A 7,675-nucleotide genomic window follows, 5' to 3' on the forward strand; every position below is an offset into this window, starting at 1 on the left:
TGGAAAATGTGTGTGTATCTGCATGGCTGGCTTCTTGTGGCTGCTCTAGAGAAAAAAGTACTGCATGAAATCGAGCGAAATTTGGTGACCCCCATGTGAAATGGTGCCAGTTAGTTTTTTGCACCCTTTCCTCCAAGGGGGGGGGGGGGCAACAATTGAACATTTTCTTTGTCATGCATAACAATTACATCTCAAGAAGTAAAAGGTGGATTCTTCGACGCATAGGTAGACCTCAGAGAGCAGAGGTGCTGATTCACTTTAGGCGGAATTAGCTCAAAGGAGTAATTGAATATTTAATTTCATAATTTTTGACCGGTACAACTCAGGAAGTAAAACAGGGATTCAGACAAAAATTGGTCTAAAGTTAAACAGACCTTAAAGGGTGCAAGAGCTGTTTCGATTTTGGCGCCAACGCCACAAAGGAGTGGTGCAATCTAACGTTCTTCCCCCTCAATTGTGACAGCTATATGTCTAGAAGTAATGCAACGATTTACATGAAACTTAGAACAAAAGAAAACCCACACTGAAACTACAGCAGATTCAATTTTAGCGCCAATCGCTAGGAAGTTAGCTGATTTTTGTCATCTTTTGCACGAGTTATACAGCTTAATTAAATTAACAATGTAACAGATAAATCTCATTAAAATGTTTTCTCTTACGGTTCCCTCGAGGAAACCTTTCACCCGATCGAATTGTTGGCAAATGACAGGTGAAATCTTAATGATTTAAAATTTTTATCTGCTGCCATCTCGTTTTTGTTAACAAATAAAATTTGTAATTAATTTAAGTAAGACTTAATTGAGAGAGAGAGAGAGAGAGAGGGAGAGAAACAAAATAAGTGTAATTGATTCGCAACTCCAATCAACTATAGGAGGCGCTACAGTCACTGTCTAATGGCGGATGAAAAAGGTAAAATAAACAAATGCCGTAACTTATTACTTGCTTCGACGCTTAGTGAATGATAATAATTTTTCATCGTGTTTGTGGGAAGCTTTCTTTTCTATTCTTGAGAAATTTCATTACACCACAAACTGTCTGAAGCCTGTAATTTATCCCAAAGAAAACACGTGGAATGGAATGTTTTACCTTTTTTTTAAGTATTATTAATCACCCCAAGGTGGCGTATTCGAGCTCTGGAGTCGCGAATTACTTTGTTTTATTTATTCATAAAAGCTCGTTTTATGCGTGAGATTAAAAATTGACCTATATCGTTTTATCAGAACTGTTTTGCCCTATTTAATTTCTATCATTAAAAAGAAGCGTTTAGTACTTTCATTATGAACCTAAGTCTTACGATTGAATAATATGAAGAAAGTAAAAAGCTATTGCTCACATGGCTAATTTGAATGTCGGAGAAAAAAAGATCTCTCTCTTTTGAGTTAGTCTACCAGTGATATACAAAAAATATTCAAATTACATACAATTAACTTTGCAGATACGGAATGCATTCGCGTGTCAAGTTTTCCATTAGGGATGCCCCGATAATTGGTTCTATGTGACCACTTTGCCGTTTACTTATAATCTAATCAATTTTGACGATTAATCGGCTGAGAAAAATATTTTATAAAATATGTTTTTTTAAGCATACCCTCAACAAGAAACTACGATGAATACATATGTTAACAATACATAAATAAATGTAGTTTCCTGCAAAATTGCTATAATATGAAGTATAAGAGTGTATAAATTAAAAACAAAACAAATAGTTTTGAAAGTCTCGTAAAACTGAATGAAGTATTTAAGAACTATTTCCTTATGTTATAATACCTTCATCTCAGCTTTTGATGATAAAACATTTTTTTTTCCAGTTATTTCGTTCCTTCTAACTATACATATGATTATATTATACATTTTACAACTAATTTTTTAATTTATTAATTTTTGATGAGTAATGGTTGAAGTAATGTTGTTTTTTAATTTTTTTTTCTTTTTTTAATAAATATACACTTGTATACAACGTTGCAACAGTTTTCATGTGTAGATACTTTTCTCCTTCAGCATAGTACTTTTAGATAACCTCACAATTTTTAAAAATAATAAAATTTTTGATTTCATGGCTACTTATGATTAAAAAATAAAGTTAAATTAAAAGTGCTCTTAAATTAGCCTGCTGACCACCAGGCTACCCCTTTATATTTTTAAAATTACATGTGTAGTAATTTTATTAACAATAATTTCAAAAATTGGCTCAAAGAAAGTGGAAGAAGTTTTAAAATGATTTTGGGAGAGTTAGAAAGTGGAGAAAAATAAATCGTCTCTCAGAAGTAAACTACATTGGTGTGCAAAACTATATCAACAGGTGGCTTTTTTTTTACAACTCAAAGAGAGTGAAATTTGAATAGGTATCAATTCAATTGGCAATCTGATAAAAAAGGCTAAGTTCGATAAAAAAAAATTTAATTAAGCATTGTTTGATTACCACTGGGAAGAAGTAATACTGTATGACCATTTTCTATTATTGGGTGGAACTTATTAACTGTATTTAGAATGAGGATGGAGAAGTAATGTTCGTCTTATAGCCTTATTTGCCATTTGTCGTGCTCTGTGTTTGGACCAAACATTAAAATATTTGTAATTAAAAAAATCATAACTTTAAAAGGAAATTTGTTAGTAAAATAAGAGTTGTCGAAAGATACAGAAGAAAATTTCGTGATAGTGACTTGTTTAGTATATTGGGAAAATTAAAAGTGGCACGAATGACGAATGTGTCTTTTTCTCCAAACAGTGACTCTCTTCACAAAAAAGTATGTTTTTTTTTTTTTTAATTTTAAATTATAGTTTAAAAATGATCATTTTTGTGCCCCCCTTCCTTTTTTTGGCGAAGGGGGGGGGGATGAATTTCAACTGAAGTATAAGAAGTTGCATCTTGTTTTATGTGCATTTCTTACGCTTAATCGAATAAAACTATATTCAAATTCATGTTACGAATATTTTAAGAGTTTTAAATATGTTTTACATTAAAAGACCCCAATTTTCGAAATAGTTAAGGAACCATGTTCTTCGTTTTAAGGATATTTTGAAGCCTTTGTACACTTCGAAAACCTCCTCATGTGAATAACTGGCAATCTAAGTACTATAGTGCCAAACTTGACGAAGATTCGACAGGAACTGTGAATTTTTGTGTAGAGTTCATATTGTAGGGTGAATGTTACAAATAGATAATTTGAAGGCTTGATTTAAAAGATATTAAACTACCATTTCCAGATTTAGCTTCATTAGAAGTATTTGTGTCTTACTTCGAACAAAATTTTCAACTGAAGTGAAACATTCTATTTTTCTTCAAATTTGCAAGTAGTAATTTTCTTTTGTAGAGTATAGATTCTTGATTATACAATGAAATCGGTTATTATACTTTACAATCGGTTTCGTTGATAACATTCTCTTGAATGTTTTTGCAGTAACTCACTGATATTCTTATTTATAAGAGTTTTTATAAGCAAGTAAATAAGTTCTATTGTGTTCCACATTTTCAATCAATGATATTAACGCGGGTGTAATTTTCGTGTCAATTATGTTTTATTGATATTTCAACAGGGAGGCTCTTTTCAAAAGATTTTTTAACAGTATGTGGGATACCTTTGAATGTCAGGCTAAACAAAACAATGCTTATAAAATAACTAGAAAATTGCTCTTCAAGGTATGACGGGGAAAAATTGCATCTACATTTGAACGAAGCAAATGCCTGTTTGATGATATTTTGATAGTTGAAATTTTAACCCAAACTAAAGTGGATAAACCCTAAACTCCAGTAGGTAGCGTTCATTGTTGACAACTTTTTTGTTTCTTCATTCTCCTAAAATGAGTCTCATCAGCGAAGCAGTTAAGTCCAGTTACGCCTTGTCAAAATAAAGCAATTTCCCTGCATGTCAAACATTACCGAAACATAATATCACATTATCATGCCGTGGAGCGAGTTTCAAGTTGGTGACGTCAGGAGCGTTACTCGATCATTCGCTATTATGTATATGAGGATACTTTAATACCAATGCAGTACAAGAAATTAAAGAATGAATACAATTAAGTTGCAGTCACACTAGTTCAAATTTCGTGAAATTGTGAAAATTCTTTTGGTCAACGGAAACTAGTCTGCTCCTTGGGTTCTTTGTTCTTCTGACATTCATTAAAGGACTTTAACGTCTGAAACTATGCCGTAAACTTCAAAACAGTAGTTTAGAATGGTTCGAAGAGTATAAATAAGAATCTTTAAACAAACTGCTCAACCCATTTGGACGGGTGTGACATTTTTACGTATTTATTTGCACTTTATTCCAGGAATTTTACAATTTGGCTTTTAATTGTGGTATATTCGAATGTAAGGAATTATTATGTATCATGGTATGAAATATCAGCTTTCTAAAAAAGTTTCCTTTAAAAAAAATCAATTCTTTCGCAAGAATTGTTTTAGAAAGCATCGTGCCATTGATTTTATGAGTATGTATAGCAATCTTAGGGATATCGAAGCATAGAGATCGGAGGGGGGGGGGGGTCACCTCAGCGCCGTTTGTTTTAACAGATATTGCTTACCTTTATATGGAAGTTTATGTAGATGAAAGGACAAGTATGGCGTGTATCCAGAGGAGACGAGGGGGGTGGGACGTCATGGGATTCATTCCCCCCTTATTATGATATGTTAATGGGTCATTCCATAGTGACTAACGTAACATTCGCAGCTGATTTTCAAACTCTTTTTACTTACCCCGGGAGTAAAAATTAATGTGTTTTGGTTTAATATGCAGATTTAAAATGTACAAGATGACTATTTTCCCTTTCTAACAAGAATTTGAAGCAAAAAAAGCACTGGCAGGGATTTTTTCACCAAAAAAGGCATCGTGACTAACGTAACATTTTTGCAACTCTGAGAAATAATGCTTATGTTACAGGCAAATTTTTCTGAAACTTACGCAGGCATTTAAAATTGGCCGATATATTTGTAAGAGGTAAACAATCTATTTTTAAAAATGTGCTACAGATTTGTTACAGATGAATCTTTTTTGGCCCTTAATGGTACTTTTACAAAAAAAAAACTGTGTGACTAACGTAACGTGACTAACGTAACCATCGAATAACAAGCAATGAATGCATATAAAAAACTTTTTATAATTAATTTCTTGCTCTTATATTACTTTTACACTTTTTAGGAACCTTCTTTGTGTTGCATTATGGTTCTTTCTTTACTTTTTTTTTATATATATTAGTGTAGGAAATTGAATGGAAGGATTCAGTTCAATTATCTCAATTTGAATGTGCGGAAAAAAATAAATAAATGAAAAAAAAAGAAACTGCTTTTACAAACTGAATAACATCATTCTTGTGCTAATTAAATCCTAAACATCTCTCTTTTAAAAAATTAACTTATGCAAGTTGATAGTTTCATCGAATTCTAGTATTCTGCCAATATACTAGTTATCGTTATAAGAAACTCCGTGATACTTTTCAATGGCATATTATTTTTTAAGGTTTACTGATTCATCGAACGAATAGTGTTATGCATTCTTTTGAACTAAAATGTAATATTGAAAAAGAATATTCGAACGTTTTTGAATTCATTTTAATTCCAGATATCAACGCAAATGTTTAAATTTCTAAATGATCATTACTGCATTTTCTGAAATATATGGCAGCAGCGCTTATTGTCACTGTATCATGTAACATCTTCAAATGTTTTCCAACGAGCAGCCATTACTTTATTCTAATAATAGGTGGAGATGTATTTTCTAAAAAATAGAGGCTTTCTCCTTTGTTAAGACTGTATTTCTATTATCTTAATACTTAAGGTTAGATTCTTATGTTGAATGCACATTTAGCAGAGCATTCATTTTGCTTTACTCACCTTTTTCTTTTTAATAATTCTTTCAATTGGAAGTATCTTTATAAAGACCTTTAAAAAAGTATTTTTCTAAGTAAACAGAAGGTCTACAATGTAATATTACTGGTATTTTTTACCCTTTATATTTTTAATCAATATAGAATGCCTACATATTCAAAATTGTTCTTGAAAATGTACATTAAATAAGTTTTAAATATTAGCAGTCATTTTTAAAATGTTACGTTAGTCACATGCAAACTGTTACGTTAGTCCAGGCTGAAATGTTACGTTAGTCACACTAATTATTTAATATCTCCTGATACTAAAATAAATATTTTGCACTTTTTAAGTAGATATGACACAGATGTAAGAAAATAAAAAGTGCTGTTTGGTTCAATCATCTGGTTTAGATTTTAAACAGAAAATAGTACATTTTTGTGACTAACGTAACGTAAATATTTTCAGTGAAATAACCAAACTAATTAAAATACTTATCTTATAACGTATGCAAAAAGAACAGTCAATTTTATTGGGCCAACATCTAATCATTTAGAATAAACATAGTTCTTTTAAAAATTTGCAAAAATTCTTACATTACACAAGAAAACGTAGACACATGTTTTTTGCACATGCTAAGCCTTTTCTACAACCTCGCACGTTTAGAGCCAGGAAAAAAAAAACACCGAATGAAATCTTTGCAAACTGTTACTGGATTTTTGTACTAGAAAGTATGCTGAATGAAATGATAGGTCACAATTAAGGCTTGGTGGAAAAAAAAAAATTGAGGTTGAGGTTGACATTTCTATGGAATGACCCTAATGCATAATGGTTCCTTATAAATCAATTGTGTAAAAATCAAAAAACAAAAGTTTAGAATTCTGAGACTTCGTGTTAACGTAAATTCAAATATATACGTAAAAATGTTAAACCTCCGTATATAGATTGAGCAAGATACAAAATTATTCCTATAAAAACATACACTCTATTACAAATGAAATAAAAGTAGATGTTTATTTGGGCCCAGAAGTTCAGGACCTAAAAACAGCAATAATGTTCTAAAAATGCACAAACAATGACGCAAAAAATGCAGTTAAAATTGGAAAAGTGCTGTTAAAATTTCGAAAAATGCATTTAAGGTAAAAGGTTGAAATTCCATCGAAAACAATTTAATTTTCTTTCTTTTTTTTTGAATCAGAAGCACAGATGCAACAGATATATATATTTTTTCGGAGCTTCAACTGTTCTAATATGCTTTTCTCTACCAATGGACTGTGCGACAGTAAATCGTTTTTCTGCTTGCTTTACGCAAACAACAATTGAATAGCTTACTCAAATTCCGAAACAACTAACAGTTCTAACAAGCAAGAGCTCAAAAAGGTTTCAAGAAATAAAAAAAAAGTTTGTGCTTTTCAGTATTCTGCCGTACTAAGCACAAAAATCGTATCTGCAGCTGAGTTCAAAATGAGAAATTACCGGTTAAAGTTTTGCGCCTCCATGTTTTTGATTCAGTTGCAACTTTTTCAGATTTCTTTAAAATAGATTTCCCATCGACATATGATTATAAAACATTGTACAGTGGACGCCGGCTAGTTGAATCACTGGTGAATCAACCGCTTTAATGAATCAAATCGTCAAAAACAGAACCAAATCCAGCTTTATTGAAATAGCTGCTTTATTGAATCAGCCGCCTTTTGGAATCAAAACTGCTTAGAACATACGTAATTTATAAAAGCGGTGGCTACTGTATTTAGGTAAAATGTGTGATCGAGAACTACTTGGTGATCGTAATTCAATGGGGTCGTTTCCAAAATTTTAAAAGCATTTTTTTTATGAAAGAGCATGCTTAAAAACATAGGATCTGACCATTTT

The sequence above is a fragment of the Uloborus diversus genome, chromosome 4, assembly GCF_026930045.1.
Source record: "Uloborus diversus isolate 005 chromosome 4, Udiv.v.3.1, whole genome shotgun sequence".
In the NCBI taxonomy this organism is placed as follows: domain Eukaryota; kingdom Metazoa; phylum Arthropoda; class Arachnida; order Araneae; family Uloboridae; genus Uloborus; species Uloborus diversus.